The sequence below is a fragment of the Fukomys damarensis genome, unplaced genomic scaffold (genome assembly GCF_012274545.1).
Source record: "Fukomys damarensis isolate Sample0158 unplaced genomic scaffold, DMR_v1.0_HiC HiC_scaffold_17, whole genome shotgun sequence".
NCBI lineage: Eukaryota > Metazoa > Chordata > Mammalia > Rodentia > Bathyergidae > Fukomys > Fukomys damarensis.
Genome location: NW_022900929.1, coordinates 19460771 through 19478253, shown reverse-complemented (window position 1 = coordinate 19478253; position 17483 = coordinate 19460771). Strand labels below are relative to the sequence as shown.

At 50.9% G+C, this 17483-nt stretch overlaps 1 long non-coding RNA gene across 1 annotated transcript; it reads left to right on the top strand.

Moving 5' to 3' along the window:
* The first annotated feature begins 967 nt into the window (after positions 1-967).
* Positions 968-3586, top strand: LOC104858720. Its single transcript, XR_779205.1, has 3 exons — positions 968-2019; positions 3243-3371; positions 3478-3586. It is a non-coding gene; the product is annotated as an uncharacterized LOC104858720 (long non-coding RNA).
* The last annotated feature ends 13897 nt before the right edge of the window (positions 3587-17483 follow it).

Sequence of the window (17483 nt, the reverse complement as noted above, 5' to 3'; positions counted from 1 at the left end):
GGGAATTAGAGTCTCACCAAGTTGGGAAGTTTGGGGAGCAGCAAGTTAGTGACAAACTGAAGCATAAGCCCTGACCAAACCTATTTTTATATGTGCAGAGACCTCTCCTGGCAGTATACCCCACCGTGTCCCACATCAGATGCAGAGATCACTAAGAAACGGTCCTCCCTCCTTTCACAGAGTCCTCCACTTCTGGACCCAACCAACACAGGACAGAGCAGCATGACAAAATGAGAAGGAATGGGGACAGGGTCTGCCCAGGACAACAGGATCCCAGAGGAGGGCCCCAGGCCAGCCAGGGAGCAGGGTGCAATACCATGACCTCAGACACCATCTTGACTTGTTGGTGGGCAGCCCTGGTCTCTCCATCTCTCATTGCTGAGGTTTGAATGGTGTCTCCTTCAAAATGTTTGTGTTGTAATCTAACCACAGCTCCACTGTGGTGGCGGTGCCTTTCTGGTAAATGACTGTATCGGGATTAACACCTGATAAATGGGTTCAAGAAGCCCTCTCTTGCCCTTCTACCTTCCACCATGTGAGGACCCAGCAGTCATCCCTTCCAGAGGATGCCACAACGTGGCACCATCTTAGAAACAGACACCAAACCCTCTCCAGACACCAAGTTTGCCCATGACTTGATCCTACACTTCCGGCCTCTGGAACTGTGAGAAATCCAAGGTTTCTGCCCTTTGTAAATAACTCAAGTGTGTGGTATTTTGTGATAGGACAAATGGAGAAAGTTCCTTCTGTTAGCAAGACCGAACACGAGGCAGGACCAAAAAGAAAAGAGATTCTCATCTGACTAATTTTGAGTCCCTACATGTTATTTCATTTAAGTCCCTCCCCACAGTGACCCATTATGACCACATCCATGAACCAATAAACCAACTGAAGGGCGGAGTGGTTAAACAATGTACCCAGTGTCACACAGCAAATAAGTGGGAGGGACGGTAGGAAAAAGAAAAATGAAACTCAGTTCTGCGTGTACTTTCCACCAGGCCAAATGGTGGAATACCAACTGAGAACTTTGTGTTACTGTCAGCAAATGCCAGCTAAAAGAATCAGGTAACAATGAAAAAGGTGGAAACAGATCCTCTCTATCCTTGCATGTGCTCATTCTGAGTAGGGCTGAGTAGTTCATGGACGTGGGAAGAGAGCTGTCGCGGAAGATACAGGAAGTCAGGCCACAAGCCGGCCTCACTGTCCTGCTAAAGGCATGCCCACTCTGCACGACACTCACGTGGCCCAAACCCCTGGCACAGCCATTCTCTCCTGACCACCCCCGGCGCAAAACTCTTTGAACATGTCTCCCTCCTCATCTTGTCAAAATCCTCCTCCTGAGTGCCTGGGAAGCTGTCAGTGTGATCTATAACCCCCAGGCAGACTTGGAATATGAGCTAAATTGCCTGAGTCACTAGCAATGATAGAGTCATTCTGCAGGAAATTGGAAATCAATTCTTGTCATCACCGTACAGAGGTCCTTTATCAAGAGTTCCGGCTCACCATGTAATGCGACCAAGAAGGACTTGAGGGCTGACACAACAGCAGCATGAAGGGAAAGGGCCATGTGTGTGTGTGTGTGTGCTACAACATGACATGGTCCAAGATCCCAGCATCCAGAAGATGGAGACATCATAGTGAGGGGAGGCTGTGGACCACACTATGCATCCTTTGTGAAGTCAACGTGACCATGAGAAACTCTTCTTGGAGCCCGCTGCCTGCCCTCCCTGCACTGAATGAGCACAAAACCCGGGACAGCAATAGTGTCCCTCTACCTGCCTAGGATAGCAACCAGGAATTCTCAGGGGTGTCAGCCCCACCAAGAGCACAAGGGCTTGGCTTGGCTTTCGGTTTCCAATAGGCATGGCCTACATCATTACAGCCTGTGTTTTGTATTTTAAGAAGCAACATGACCAGAAGAGTCACCCAACCCATCTCAGCTTAGCCTCTGACTCTGACTCACATTCACAATAGCAGAAAAAGAGCTCAATGTCTCTGAATCTCCTTCGTCTACCTAAGGTATGATTGAAAAATATAGGGAAAGCTTTAATAAAATGTTTTATTACAGTAAAAGACACACTGCATTAATCTTCCCCAATGTTCCCCCTCGATTCGACGCACTGATCCCATCCTTCCTGCCGCTTTCTGAAGCAGCTCTGGAAGGCCTCCTTTGTGAGCATTTTTAGTTGCACTGTTGTGGCTGCCTAGATGTCCTGAATCCACTTTAAACTCCCTTCGATGGTCATCGTGACTTTGAGGGAGAGCCAGAAGTCACACAGTGCCAGAGCCGGTGAACAGCGTGGACCAGGACACATTATCATGTTGTTACAAGCCTGCCTTTCCACTGGATGGCGCTCGGTAGTGGCATTCACTGCATTTGGGATCACTTCTTGTTGAGACCCTCCAGAGCTGCTCCAAGAATGTTGGGAGCAGGGTTTGAGGCGAGGGGGGTCTTCAGAGGGGAGATTCATAGCAATGTATCTTTAACCGTAATAATTTTTAAAGTTTAAACAGTCCCCATCCATTCAACCGCACCTTGTATTTTCCACGTATACAGAAATCGGTACCCACCACCATCACAGTGAGTAAAGGAGACAAGGCCACCTATGGAGAAATGCTTGGTTAGTGTGCAAAGACCTGTAGTGATGGCTTACTGGTGTTATGTAACCACCTACCCACTGGGCGAACGGGTAAACGGAGTCCCAAAGAAGTAAAACAACTTGCTTCAAACGACTCACGGGAAACATAAGCAGACCAGTGGGCATTGGTCTTAGGTTCACACAACGTTCCCTCATTCGCCCCACATTCTGGAGGAAGGGTCCAAGCAGTCACACCCCTCCTCCTCCTAAGCAGGGTGCATGGGCAGCATCTGGTAGAAGTCGCACCGGCTCAGGCATCCTTGATTTGTCTCCCGTGGGACTCACCCCACATTTGCAGAGACTTTTGGGTTCCGAACCCCCAAAGCCCCCCCTTCCTGGTGGCCCTAATGAGCTCCCTCCCTGAGTCTCATTCCTGAGAACTGTGGGTGTCACAGGCTCCCCCTGTCACGTGCTCCCCATGATCACTCCAGGAACATACGGGAGAGGGGCGTCAGCTGAACCCCACCTCACCCACCCTCGAGTTTGGCTCCAGCATCCAGACCTCCACGAAGCCTCCTCTCTGGCTGTGCCAACCCACAGCGGGCTCTGAAGTCACTGTCTTGCCTGATTTGGGCCCTGACTTCCTGCTTTCTCTCCCTGTAGGAATCTTGTCTCCCAGTCCGAACACGATGCCCTCCGGGATGGGCCGCTGCAGTGTCCTGAGTGTCCAGGCTCATGCTGTGCATTAGCAGCCAGGAGAGGATGGAGCGGCCTTGGATGGGAACAAAGATGGTGGGAGGAGGCATTCTCCTTCCTCCACTGCCAGTCCAGGAGGGAGGGCAGGGCGAAAAAGTCACAGGTGTGGCGGGTGATTTTCTGATTTCGGTATCTCACACAGACCCTCCAAACACTACGGCCACACGGTTCTACTCTGCTTAGAAGCTCACTGGCATGGCAGGCAGAAAAAAAGAAGACACAGAGCTGGGCAAAGTGGCGCACACCTGGAATCCCACCCACTCTGGAGGCCGAAGCAGGAGGATCACAAGTTCAAGACCAGACTGGGCTACCCAGTGAAACTCTGCCTCAAAATAAAAAGCTATAAAGGGCTGTAGCTCAGTTGTAGAGTGCTCATCTAATATGTGTGAGGCCCTGGCTTCAATCTCCAGAACTGCAAAAAACGAGAAAAAAACAAATCAATCAGCAGTGGATAGATTGGCACTAGGGGGTCAGCAGGAGACAGTGTCCAGGGCTATGGTGAACTCACACATGGAGGTCAAGAATGGACAGAAACCCAGGAGGTCCATTCTGGGAGCCACCAGGCTGCGGGGAATGCTCAAAGGCAGGGCTACAAGGTCACCATGCACACATCAGGCTGCAGCCTGCAGTCCGGGTGGGACAGGTAAGCCCATAAAGAGGGACACGGCAACAGCGTCTGATTCTGTGGTTGGCTGGCTGCTCCCTGCCTCCATGGCCCCCACTCCTATGTCCTCTTCTGTCCCACATCTGGGAAGATCAGGGAGCCCAGCTCTCCCAGCCCAGCATAGGTAGAAGGTTCAAGACCTGTCACTCAAGCCCCACGCTGGGCCACCTGCTGTAGGCTGAACTGCCCCCACCCGACTCTACATGTTCAAGCCCCATCTCCCATGCGGCAGCTCTGAGACAGCACCTTGGGGAGAGCACTCCCTGTAAACGATGAGCTTTGAGATTCATATCCAGGTAACTGGGCATGGTGGTGCATGCCTATAATCCCCGCACTCTGGGAGGCTGAGGCACAATTACAAATTCCAGCTAGATCTGGGAAACTTAGCAACTCAGACCCTGTCCCAAAATAAAAAAGGTTAAAAAGGGCTGGGGACGTGGCTCTGTGCAAGACTGTTTGACTCCCAGTCAGACAAGAAAGTGATTCTAATGGGATCATCATGGGGCAGAGGTCAGGGAAAACCAAATGGGAGGCACTGGGTGGAACCTGGGTCCCCCACTGCACCAGGGATGTCCCCAGGAAAATGCAGGGCTGAGCGAAGCTGGGGGATTTGGGGACCTATTTGGGTCTACTTGTTTAGATGAAGAGATTCTCCTTCTAGGGAAAACTCGGCCACTGCCCAGCTCAGTTTCCACCAGGAAACTGGAGTACAATGTTCCAGTCACAGCTAAGTGAAAACTGTTAGTTGTCCTTTCTAACTATCCCAGCCTTGAATTTCCTACCTGCCTCTACGTTAGAGGTAAGAAAGCAAAAATGTGCTATCCTTAGCCTCCTTTTCGATTGGGGATGATACAATTACATTGTTTTGGACAAGGAGCTATAAACAGATATTTACTAGGGAAACCAGTGCCTCCATGTTGAAAACACAAAGCCCAGAGGTGAAAAGTCTTTGTCTCTACTCCTTTTTTCCTGCCTGGGATGTCGGCATGATGTAGTGAAGACCAGCAGCCATACTGGAACCCTGAGGATAGGAAAAAATGCAAAAAATGGTGGAGCAGAATGATAGAAGGACACGAACCAGCCCTGGATCACTCTGCTGTAAACTTCTGATGGTTTGGGGAAAATGAACTCTTGCTTGGTTAAGCTACTGTCATTTACTCACAGGCAGACATCTTCAAAAGCACCATCTTTAGCTTCAGACAGGCCTAAGTCTGGGTTCCACCTCAGGTTTCTCGCAGACTCATCGGACTTGGAAAATATACCCTGTCTTCCTAATCCTTAGTTCCTTTATCTAAAAACCAAATACAGTAATAGCAGCCACTTCAAATAACTGGACCTTGAGCCAGCTGTGATGGTGCACATCTGTAACCCCAGCACCATGGAGGCTGCGACAGGAGAATTCCAAGTTTTGAGACCAGCTGGGGAGACTTAGCGATTTAGCAAGACCCTGCCTCAAAATTAAAAATTAAAACTGCCTGGGGATGGAGCTCAGTGGGAGGGCCCTGGGTTCAATCTCCACTACCGAAACAGCAATAACAATCAAAAACAATGCAGCAAGGCAACCAAGGGTCCAAGAACATTCCTGTAACAGTCGCAGTCTTGCCAAGACTGGTCTTCAATATCATTGGTCCAGTGATGATCCCTGAAACACACCCCTTGTCCCTGGAGCAGTTTCCAAGCCTGAAACTCTCCCATCATCCCCACAGAGGACACCAGACACCTGGGAGCGAAAACAGCACTGGCCTCCTTCGGGACAAGAGCGCTGCCACCTCCAAACTGAACGGGCACAGTGGAGCCCTCTACAGTGGAGCCCTCTACGCCGACCTTGGCGTGGTCACATGGACGCTCACTGATGCAGCTGCACAGTGGCTTGTCCCCGCCAAAACTCACTGACTTTGTCACCCTGGAAACAGGGATGGGAGGTGGGGGGTCGAGGGGCAAAGCCCTCAGGAGAGAACTAATGTGGCTCCTCGGAGACTGGGTCAGTTATCACGAGGGCTGGTTGTTACCAAGCAAGCTCGGCCTTGCTCTCTGGCTTGCTCTCGCTCCCTCTCTTGTCGCGGGACCCCTCCCTCACATGCACTCCTCTTCTTCCGCTGTTCATCCAGTACCAGGCTCTGATCGGAAGCTGAGCAAATTCTGGTTGCCATGCTTTTGGACTTCGGGAATTTTGAGCTAAATAAACTTTGTAAATTACCCAGTCTCGTGGATTCTGTTATAAAAAAAAAAAAAAAATGGGTTAAGTCACTTGACTGTGATGTGTGGTGGCTTTAGACCCACACGGGGTCTGTGGGGTGAGATCTGCTGAGGCCCCCGTGCTGGAACAGACACCGCTGAGAACTTAGCCTTTCCAGAAAGCCTCTGCCCGGGGCCACCCAGCTCTCCCCAACACACAGCCTCTCTTCTCCCATGGCAGGAAGTAAACTCCTGGTGCCAGGGTTACCATCTAGATGTCCCCAGAGAGCCTCTTGTGCTAATAGGCCCGGCCTTCGGAAGGTGACTGGATGATCAGAGCGCCATAGCTGACTTCCTGTTAGGAGGTGCAGCCTGATTGGAAGAGGCGTCCCTGGGGGCGTGGCCTGCAAGGGTTTATCACTCTCCCTGGCTCCTCCCTTCACACTCTGCTTTCTGGGAGCCATTTCTTCCGCCCAGGCCGTTACCCATTACTGCCTCTGCCCTAGAGCCAGCCCACTGTGGACAGAAACCTCTAAAACACATGAACGAAAATAAACCTACCCCGTAAAATTTGCTGGTACCAGGCACTGAGCCCCAGCATGATGAAAGTGACTTAGGGAAAGCAGAAATTCTCTCTGTAAAGCAGGAGCATGGGTGGACACAGGACACACTGTCACAAATGTAAATGTGATCGCCATGGATCTTCTGAACAAGCCCATCAAACACTAGAGCAAACATTACCCCAATTCATGGGTGATAACCCTGGGGCTCAGTGAGTTTAAATAACTTGGCCAAAGTCAACCCCACCAGGAACAGCAGGATGGTCACTGTCCTCCAACTGCCGCCTGCTCTGTAAAGGAGATCAGGGCCGCTTTGTCCCTCAGGGAGATGTATGCTTTTACCTTTTGAAACAAGGATGGTATTCAATAGCCCCATCTCTGCACGCCTCCTCCTCTGTCTGAAAAAAAAATCCAGTCGGCAAGGCTGCCCTCCAGATGGCCACAGCCAAATGCCTAGCAGCTTTGGGCCTGCATTTGATGCACTCAAAAATAAAAAAAGAGAGAAATATTTAACTGTGAAGGGGCCTGTCTGGCCTCAGCACGTTCTTTTGTGCTGAAATTCAAGACGTCTGCAATTCCGCCTTTCAATAATTTTCAGCACGTGATTCTCTAGGACCTTTGAAGTTCTCTTATGGGGAAAATATTTTCTTAAGTTATTGGCCTTTTTTTAAAAAGTGCAATATGGGAACCTTATGATCTGGGGTTCACAGCTCATAAATCCTCCTGCAGACACGGTAGCCAGGCCCACACTCTCCAGGAGCCTCTCAGCAGAGCACCAGGAGTCAGGGCTTGTGGGCCCCTCTGTCAGGAGAAAAGGAGAGGGAATGGTTGCAGGGTCCCTGGGCCCCTCAAAGAAGACCAGAAAGGAGGCTGAGAAGCCAGGCACAGTGGTACGAGCCTGTGATCCCGGCACTCCAGGAGGCTGAGGCAGAAGGTCACAAATTTGAGCCAGGCCCGGACAACTCAGGGACTTAGTGTCTCAAAATTCTTAAATTATCAAAAGGCTGGGGGTAGAGTTCAGCGCAAAGGCCAGGGTTCAATGCCCAGAACTGCAGGAAAAGAGAAGCTGAGAACGAGGCCACATCCTTGCCCACAGCATAGCCCGAAATCAAGCCGGGATGGAAGGGCTTACAGGATTTCTTTGTAACGCATCCTGCCCTTCTTCCCTGATAGCACATGCTCGCACTCAGCAGCACACTCTGTCTTTTCCAAATGCTGTTCTGACATGAAACGGCCTTCTTAGGATTTCCTGTCTCTCTGCAGCCCCTGGTACCAATCGAATCTCCCTGGCCTCTCAACCTCCCTCACAACCCACCTGCTGGGCCATGCTGAGAGTCTCATCCCACCCCAACTCTGTGCTTTGCCAGGGTTTTCCCTGACCGTAGATCAGTGCACATCCCCAGCCTTCTTTCTCCTGGGCCACTCAAGACCCTCCTATAGGAAAATGATGTCATGGACCAGAGAATCGGGCAGACAGGAGTTCAAATCCAGCCCCTGCTGCTTCGTGACTGCTGACACCTTTTGGATGAAGGGATGATGAGGACCAAAACCGACAGGAGGGCACCTCTGTAGCTTCACGTCTGACATGGAAGGCAACTTCCGGCCACTACAGGGACTTCCAGGAGACTCCGTGCACTGGAATTCTGGGTACATTTACTAAAAGATGCTGCCTACTGGTCCACATGCTCAACACACATGATATGCCAATTTTTAAGATTCACAGGGTCCAAGGAGTGTGTCCTAAGTCACCTGACCACTGCTTTCTTTTGGGTGCTGGGATGGACTCCAGGCTATAGGCAACACAGCACACACTCCATCCCTGAGCCACACAGCCAGCCCCAGCCCCTCCAGTCTGCGGAGAGAATGTGTGTGCCTCCTTGCCAAGTCCGCCCTGGGCAAGCTTCATCCCCTGACCCTGTGTCCTCTGTGGGTGCTAATCAGCCCAAGGCCGTGCTGATCAGAGCAAGGAGGAAGTTGGAGGCAGTCAGGAGCACCATCACATGGGTTGGTCTGATGTGGCATGAGCTGAGCTCAAATCCAAAGGCCATCGAGAAGCCAGCTGTCCCCAGAGGGACGGCAGGCTGGAAGGACCCAGAGACAGTCTCCATTTGGAAAAGCAAACAAAGGATTGAACAAATAAATGCACTGCCAGTATCTGGGGAACACACAAGGTGGTTAGGGAGCTTGTCCTGGTCCTCCTGGGCTGCCACACAAACGTCCCAGTAGAGATGACTTAAATGATGGACATTTATTTCTCACTGTAATGAAGGCTGGAAAGCTCACGCTCAGGGTGCAGGCATGGCGGGGGGGTCCTGGTGAGGGCTTTCTTGCTGGCTTGTAGACAGCCACCTACTCGCTGTCTCCCCCATGATGAAGACAAAAGGGGCTCTGGTTTCTTCTTCTCATGGGAGCCCAAATTCCACCGTGGGGACCCCATCTTATGATCCCACCTAGACCTAGCACCTCCCCAAGCATCCATCTGCAAATAGCATCACATTGAGCGTTAGAGTTTCCACATATGAATATTAGGGAGCCATAAACAAGGCACAAATAGGAAGCCGATATTCAAGAAACAACGCAGAATTAACACAGTGCCTCATCAGCCTAATTTTAATCTCATTTACTCATTAGCAGGGCCTTCAACTTACGGTCTGGACCAAGCTAGCAGGTGGCCATAGCTGCAGGGTTGTTTTTGCTCTGCTTTCTTCTGATAATAGAATATATCCTGCATTCAAAGAAATATCCAGATGGAACGGATTCCATCCCTGTCTTCAAAAGTAGTCAGGAGACTCTAGTCTGGACAACTAGACTACGTCCTCCCCTGTACTTCCGCGATTGGTTGGCAGAGGGTCAGGTGAAGCAAGCTGAACCAATGGGGGTCATCCTGGGACTTTGGCTAGAGCTGTTGGGAGGGAGGGGTGCTCTCTTTTGCCAGGGACAGCCCAGCTATAAGGTCCACATAGATCAACAGCCGTTGGAGACAATCTTTGCCAGCACATAAGAGAAGCTGAGAACAAAAGCCCCTAGAGAAAAGAGCCAGGAGTAAGAGGGAAATTCCCTCCCAGTTTCACCCTCTCAGCACAGTGAAAAGTTCCCGGGATACAGGGTCACATCTCCATCCTCCTGTTCCCCAGCCAGGGTACCCAGCTGGCTATCTAAGCACACTCAGCCTTCTCATGGAAAACATGGTGATAACAACATCTACCTCCTAGGCTTTTTGTGAAGTTTTAATGAGACCGGGAATAGAAAGGACTTGATCCCATGTCTGGCACACGGCAGGAATTTGATAAATATCAGCGATTTTATGTCACTATGGTCTGTCTGTCCTTGCAGGTCCAGCACAGAAAAAAAGGGACAGCGTGGAGTATTGAAATATGCACACAGGAGCCTCGAAACAGCGCTGCTTCCCGTGCTCTCCTGCTTCTCCAGTGGCTTCATTTTTTTCTCCTTTAGCCAAGCTGCTAAATGCCAATGAAGTCACCCACAGAGATAGGAAAGGAAGAAACACCCCAGGCTGTGGCCTCTGGTGGGGAGAAAGAAGGGGATCCAGCATGGTACCCAGAAATGTATTTCAGTGGGGGGAATCAAGAGCCATCTCACCCTTGAAGCATCCTTCACCTCTGCAAGGCACCATTGAGAACTCAGCCTCTGCTCTGCCTCCCCCCCCCACACCCCTGTCAGAAACAGTGCTCCCCAGGGGGTCCCCACAGGGGGCCAGGACCTGGATACCCAGTGGCCAGAGCTGGGGCCGGTAGCACGTTCCACAGTTGACTGCACTTGGATGGGCCTCGGTTTCTCCATCTGTAAATTGGGAACGCAAATGTGATGGTTCCTAAGGTCCTTTCTAGCTGTAAGTCTCCGTGCCTATGAGTTTCTAGATAGCAGCCCTAAATCATCTTCCTTCTACTTTAGTTCCAAATAACACTCCTTCCTGAACTTCCCAAGAGGTCTTTCTTGCTGCAGCACAGCAAGAAGCCCACTGAGTCCAATCATGATTCTGCCCCTCTCTGTGGCCAGACCTCCAGGCTGCCGTGGTCTGAGGATGTTTGGCTCGTCTGAAACTCATGCTGAAGTTTGGTTGTTCCAACCCGTGTCACTTCACGACTGCTGACACCTTTTGGATGAAGGGATGATGAGGACCAAAACCGACAGGAGGGCACCTCTGTAGCTTCACGCCTGACATGGGAGGCAACTTCCTTCCTGGTGCTGGTATGGGGAGGCAGGGCTTGGGGAGCTGTCTGGGTGTTGGGGTCTGAGCCTCATGAATGGACCACTGCCTTTCTCCGTGGCTGGGTTCGCTATGGGGAGGGTCTGGCCTCCTTTTCTCCCTTCCGCACACATCCACCTACCCTTCTGCTATTCCCAAGGGTTGAAGCAAGATGGGCTGGGGATTTAGCTCAGCGGTTCCACCACCTGCCTTGCAAGTGCAAGGACCCGAGTTTGATCCCCAGTACCAAAACAACAAACAAGAAGCCAAACAAGCCAGTGCTGTGCTCTTGGGCTTTTCACCCCACAAAAAACATATCTAAACCAACTCCCTTCCTTTATAGATTCACCAGCCTCCAGTATTCTATGACAGCAGCAGAAAGCAGACATAGAACTGAACTGGGGGAAGCCATCCGGGGACATGGTTCTCTGACTGTGGTCCCCAGACCCACAGCCTCAGAACCACCAGGGAGACTCGAGAGGGATGCGAATTCTCAGGGCCTAACCCAGTCCTGGAGGCAGAGTGCAGAAACCTGTCTTCACAGGTGACTCTGGTGCAGGTTCATATTTGAGGAAGACTGGCACAGTCTAGAGCTACTCCGGCCAATGAGGGCCACTGTGCACGACTACTGACATTTAAATTAGTTAAAATTCAATAAAATTAGAAAGTCAGTTCCTCGGTCACACAGCCACATGTGACTCGCGGCTTCCCTATTGGACAACACAGAGTGGAACGTTGGAGGGTCCGCTGGGCAGGGCTGTCCAGGCCATGGCTCAGTTCTCAGTGTGATCCCTAAACCAGGGACAGGGGTCCCACTAGGAGCTTGCGGAAATGCAGAATTTTGTACCCTGAGCCCACACTGCTGAATCAGGACCAGGAGTTCAACAAGACACCCAGGTAAGAAGCTGCAACGTAAAGTTGCCAGGGCTCCTGAGGGGAAACCATGCAGAACGGAGGAGCTGGGCTGGCTCCCGAAATGCTGAAGTACTGAGGAGAACCCCGTGATGTTGCCAAAGCCCACCAGCGGCCTTGGGACTTAACACTGCCACCTTGTGAGGTCCAGCGTGACAGTGACCACCACCCAGTCACACAGGATCCTCCAGACAGCTCAGAATTCCAGGCCTCAGGAGCCACAGGCCTTACATCTTCCCTATGTGACAACCAAGCCATTACTGCTGTGCAGACAGGGACATGGCTGCCTCCAACACGCCACAGCGGATTACCTCACCACTCTTATGTAGCACAACGTCCCGTGACCCCACACCTGGGCCTCCCTGGGGAACTTGAGAAAGAGAGTGTCTCCGGGAGCCACGACCCCAGGACTTGCACTACAAGGCCCCCAGGGGCTGTCAGGCGTGCCAGGTCTGCCTGTGGCAACTGATCCCCCCATGGTGCTAAAACTGACCTTCAGGGTCGGGATTCGTCTGTTGCCACGGGAAATGTCCTTGTCCACAAACTCCCAGCCCATACTGAGACCTCTCTGATGATCTCAGAGAAGAGGAGCCCGTTATCCAGGCCCACTGAGAGGCTGTGACAGGACATCCTCAAAACAGGAAGTGGGAGGCACTCCAGCTGGGTGGGTCAGAGAACCCTCTGAGAGGATCATCTCAACTCAGTCACAGCAAGACAAATGGACAGCCATGCTTTCTTTTACAGGGCAGTGCATAAAACAGAGATGATGTAGTGGTTTATTCAGTTTTCCTTGCCACCCCTGCACCTGTGGCCTGTGGGCTGCACCCTCAAATATGGTTCGTTGCGAAGACCACAGCCTTGAACAACCCTGTGTTGTTGCATAAGACTGTGACCTCTTAAGCTGATGGCAAGCTATTTGCACAGGACCTGGGCCCTGGCTATGCTCCTGAGGCCACTCACTCACAGGGAGGCTCTGCTGGACCAGAAGAGCTTAGTCCCAAGTTAAAGGCTTGCTGTCTTTAGCCAATTCCCATGGAGAATCTTTTCCTCTACTCCTTTTTGCTGATGCATAAACCAAATCAAAGGCATGCTGGAGCTGAGCCCATGTCTCTCCTTCAGCCCGAGCCTGACTATGAAAGCCAGCACCAGGAAGAGCTCTCCTATAATAAAGTGCTCTGGGGACAAGGACTGCACTGTAAGCCACCCTGAAAATGAGCTGTTAGAGCACTGATTTGTGGGTCTCACAGAATCTGTGGGTCTGAGACTAAGACAGAGCCTTGCAGAGTGGTTACGAGGTACTCGAAATAGACAGTGAATGCTGACATTTTTCAAAATGTGTCACAGTGAAAGACACATTGCCATGAATCCCCCTCAAAGTCCTCCCCCTCCCTTCAAACACATTTGTCTCATGGGTTTCACCACGTTCTGAAGCAGCTCTGAAAGTCCTCTCAAGAGGGTCTTCGCAAAGAGCGATAGAAAATACAGTGAATGCTGCTGCTGGGTGCCGTCCAATGGTGGACTCGTAACAGCATTATGATCTGTCTTCATCTACCTTATTCAGTGGATCTGGGACCCTGTAACTTCCACCTTTTATCCAAGGTCAAGATGATCGTGAAAGGGAAACATTTTTAACCAGTTCAGGATGTTGAGGCAGCCACGACAGCACAACTGAAGACCCTCACGAAAGAGGCCTTCCAGAGCTGCTTCAGAAAGTGGCAAAACTGATGGGCTAAGTGTGGGCAAAGTGAGGGGGAGGATTTTAAAGGGGACTCACAGCAATGTGTTTTTTACCGTAATAGTTTTTTTTATTTAAACCTGTGCCATATTTTTGGATCACTTTCCATCTCTCTCCACCCTGTCGTCTGAGCCTCCTCAATGGAAGATCCACACTGCAGCAGCTTTCTGTGGGTGGGACCATTAAAAGGTGCATCTGACTGACTGGCAGGGGTGAGAGCACAGACCCAGACTTCCCTGGAGCACGGCTCCAGTACACACTGGGAAAGCACTACCTACGGCAGCAGCAACATCTCCCTCAAACGGCCTCTGCAGCACCCAGTGCCACAACGGCTGTCACAGCCACGCCGCTCGGTGACACATACTGACGTCCTCAAATGCCCCGTCCAGCTGACAGAAGGCTCATGCACCTAAAGCCTCCTCATTTGAGGGAGGCTGAGACAGAGGGGCATTGCTAGAGAGGAGGGGTGAGTGCAGATCTGGGGGATTAAGAGGGAGTGGGAAGACCAGAGAGACAGGCCCGAACAGAAGCCCTTTGCAAACCATCAGGGCTGCTGTCACACTGATTTCCCTTTTTTTTTATTTTTTAATTGTTTTTATTCTCTTGGGGGAAAACAAGTCCCTTCCCTAATCTAAGATGCATTTATTTATCCAGTCAGTCCGATGTTTATTTACCCAACAGCTGTTCCTGAAGTGTCCCCCACAGGCCAGGCATTAAGGAAGCCAAAAGATGAGCCATAGGTCACAGCTCCCACGGGGAGGTGATCGCTGCCGAGGAAGGGACCCCAAGAGGATGCAGAGGGAGGAGCCGCGGGATCACTCACACAGCTGTCCTGCTGTCCCCCGAGGTCTCTGGGAAGCCACCACCCGGCCGCAGGGAAGGGCACGGCCCTGCCGTTCCGTTATCCTGCTCCTTCAGGCTCCTTCCTCTCTGGCCCCTGCCGGCCTCCAAGGCCAAGACACCTCCGCCCCCACGCCGCATGGACCTCAGCGCTGCTCAGGCTCAGGCAGGGGTTAACGTTTGCCAAGTTCCCTGCCGGGCTTCAAGTGCAGCTGTTGCTGCCATTTGGAAACGGCTTTCTCCGAGAGTCTGGGAGCGCTTGGAAACGACCACAGTGCCATCCTCTGGTAGGAGTCGGGAACTGCTCGTACGACAGGTGTCTGTTTCTTTCAGCAGTGTCTCCGTGTCCATGTCACTCAGGGTCATTCACCTGGGGACACTGGGCCTGATGTTGGAAGGCGCACATCATCTGCTCCCACAAGGACACCGACCATACTGTCCCTTCGTGGGACTGATGACCCCAGTCACCCCTATGTGTGGCAGTGGCTTTGGTGTAGAGTCCTAAGGAGGAGATGGAAAGACAGCCTGCAGCTCCCACCAGGTGCCTGGGAGCTGGGTAGGTGAAAGCACACTGAATCTGGGTTCAGTGCTGACTGTCTGGGATCATCTAACTCCCATATGAACTGGCCCCTTTTAAGAAAACCCAGTCATTAAGGCTGGGCTCAAACTTGTGATCCTCCTGCCTCAGCCTCCTTCCTCTCTATATACCTCCCTCTTCTCCACCTGCTCCCAATGTGTAACACAGGAGAAAAGCTGTCTACACCAAGACACAGAGCTCGCTGGTCCAGGATCATTGCAGATCTTTTCCCTCTGGTTATTTTTGTTTGTTGTTGTTGTTGTTGTTGTTGTTGTTGTTGTTGTTGTTGTTGTTTTATTGTTTGGGGGGTTGTTTTGGTTTGGTTTTTTTGGTTTTTGAGACAGGGTCTCCCTATATAGTTCAGGCTGGCCTTGAACTCATGGTGATGCTCCTGCCTCAGCCTCCCCAGTGCTGGGATTATAGGTGTGCCCCACCATACCTGGCTCCCTCTCCTCTCTTCTCTCTCCTCTCTTCCTCTCCAGCTGCCCGGAGTCTGAAGTCCTCTGCATTTAAATCTCCAAATTATCTATCCTGCAGCTCATGAAAAGAACATTTTAACAACAATCCCCATATTTAGTCTACATTTTGGAAAAAATAAGATAGTAAACTCTAAGGAAACCCCTCTACTCATTCTGTGCATCTTGAAAAGCCCACTGATGGCACATTTTCTGGCTTCCCATCAGCTTCCTCCTCCTCCTCCTCCTCCTCCTCCTCCTCTTCCTCCTTCTCCTCTTCCTCCTCCTCTTCCTCCTCCTCTCCAGGCTGCCACTCATAAATCAATCATTCTTTGCTGTTTTTCATCAATGGAAAGATCAGAGCATACTTTAAACACTGCAGCACTCGCATTTGTTGGATGGAGGTAACATTTCCCACGACAAGACACACTCCTGTTCCTAGGGTTGTTATTAAAAGCAGAAACTGAGGCATGCATTGGTGGAATTAAACCATAGCACATACATTCTGTGGGTTCCAAAAAAAAAAAAGCAGCCTGGAGGAGCCCATGGACCCCAGCTAGTCACCAGGATGCCAGGGTGGGAGCCCCCACACCTCCAGATGCTGCTTACAAGTTTCCGTGGTTCCGATGGACACTCAAGTTTGAGAACCCAGGAATTCCCAATGCGGGAACCCTTAACTAGGACCACACGTTACTGCTAAGGCAAGCACAGCAAATAGAGTTCTGTTGTGTTCTAGCTTCTTTGTCTTTGGCATTAATGAAGGATGGCGCCAGGGTATTTGGGCTGAGCCACACCCCCAGCCCTCTTTATACTTTTATTTTGAGACAGAGTCTTGCTAATTCACTAAGTTTGCTCAGTCTGGCTTCAACCTTGCCATCCTTGTGTCTCGGCTTCTCAGAGTGCTGGGATTACAGGTGCACACTGCCATAGCTGGCTAAGAAAGGTTTTTTCTTACAGGTCACATTCCCTGAAGAAAGGGAGTGCCCCCAAGCAGCAGTGGTGCCCAATGTGGAGAAATGGCACTCGAACGTCTGGGTCATTTTCAATCTCTTTGCCCCTAATTCCACGCCTCCCCCCCCCCCGACCCTTCCCCATCTCTAAAATCCCGCCCTCTCACTTCCTACTCTCTCTCTCTCTCTCTCTCTCTCCTTTATTTTATTCACTATATTTATATTTTAGGTTTCTCACGTAGGAGAAACCATGCAATGCTTAATTTTCTGTGTCTGACGGATTTGGCTTACCATGATGGTCTCCAGTTCCATCCATTTCCCTGCAATGGCCTGATTGCATTCTTTTTATAGCCAATGAATATTCCATTCTCTGCCGACAGACATCTACATTTTCCAGAGCTTAGCCATTGTAAACCGCACTGCTGCGAGCATGGGGTACGCATGTCTCACTAAAGAGCGCTGCCCGTGACGGCTAACAGTGGTGTCAACTTGAGCAAGAAAATGCCTGGTGGATCAGTTGCATAGTTCTGGGTGTGTCTGGATGATGGACTTGCTGAAGAGGGCAGACCCATCCTGGGTGTGGGTGCCACCAACCAATAGGCTTGTAGCCTGGATGGAATAAGAAGGGAAAGGAGGAGGAAGCCTCACTTTTTGCTTCCTCCGCAGAGCTGCCATCTTTGCCACTACCTCCAGACATCCACCTCCAGCACTCCCGTGAGGACTCTTCAGCTTTCTGGCATAGACCCTCAGCTTGCCGATGTGGACCCACAGGAGATACTGCTCCTCTAGTGAACCCTAACTGATACAATACCCAGCAGACGTATAGCTGGGTCAAATGGAATTTCTATTTTTACTGTTTGGGGGAATCACCACACTGATTTCTATAGTGGTTGTACTAGTGTACATTACCAACAATGTAAAAAAAAAAAAAAAAGGTGTTCCTTTTTCCCTCGCTCCTCTCAAATATTTGGATTTGTTTTGTTTTGTTTTGTTTTGTTTTCGTGTTCTTGGTGATAGTCATTCTAACTTGGATAAGATGGAGTTGTTTTGATTCAGATTTCCCTAATAGAAAA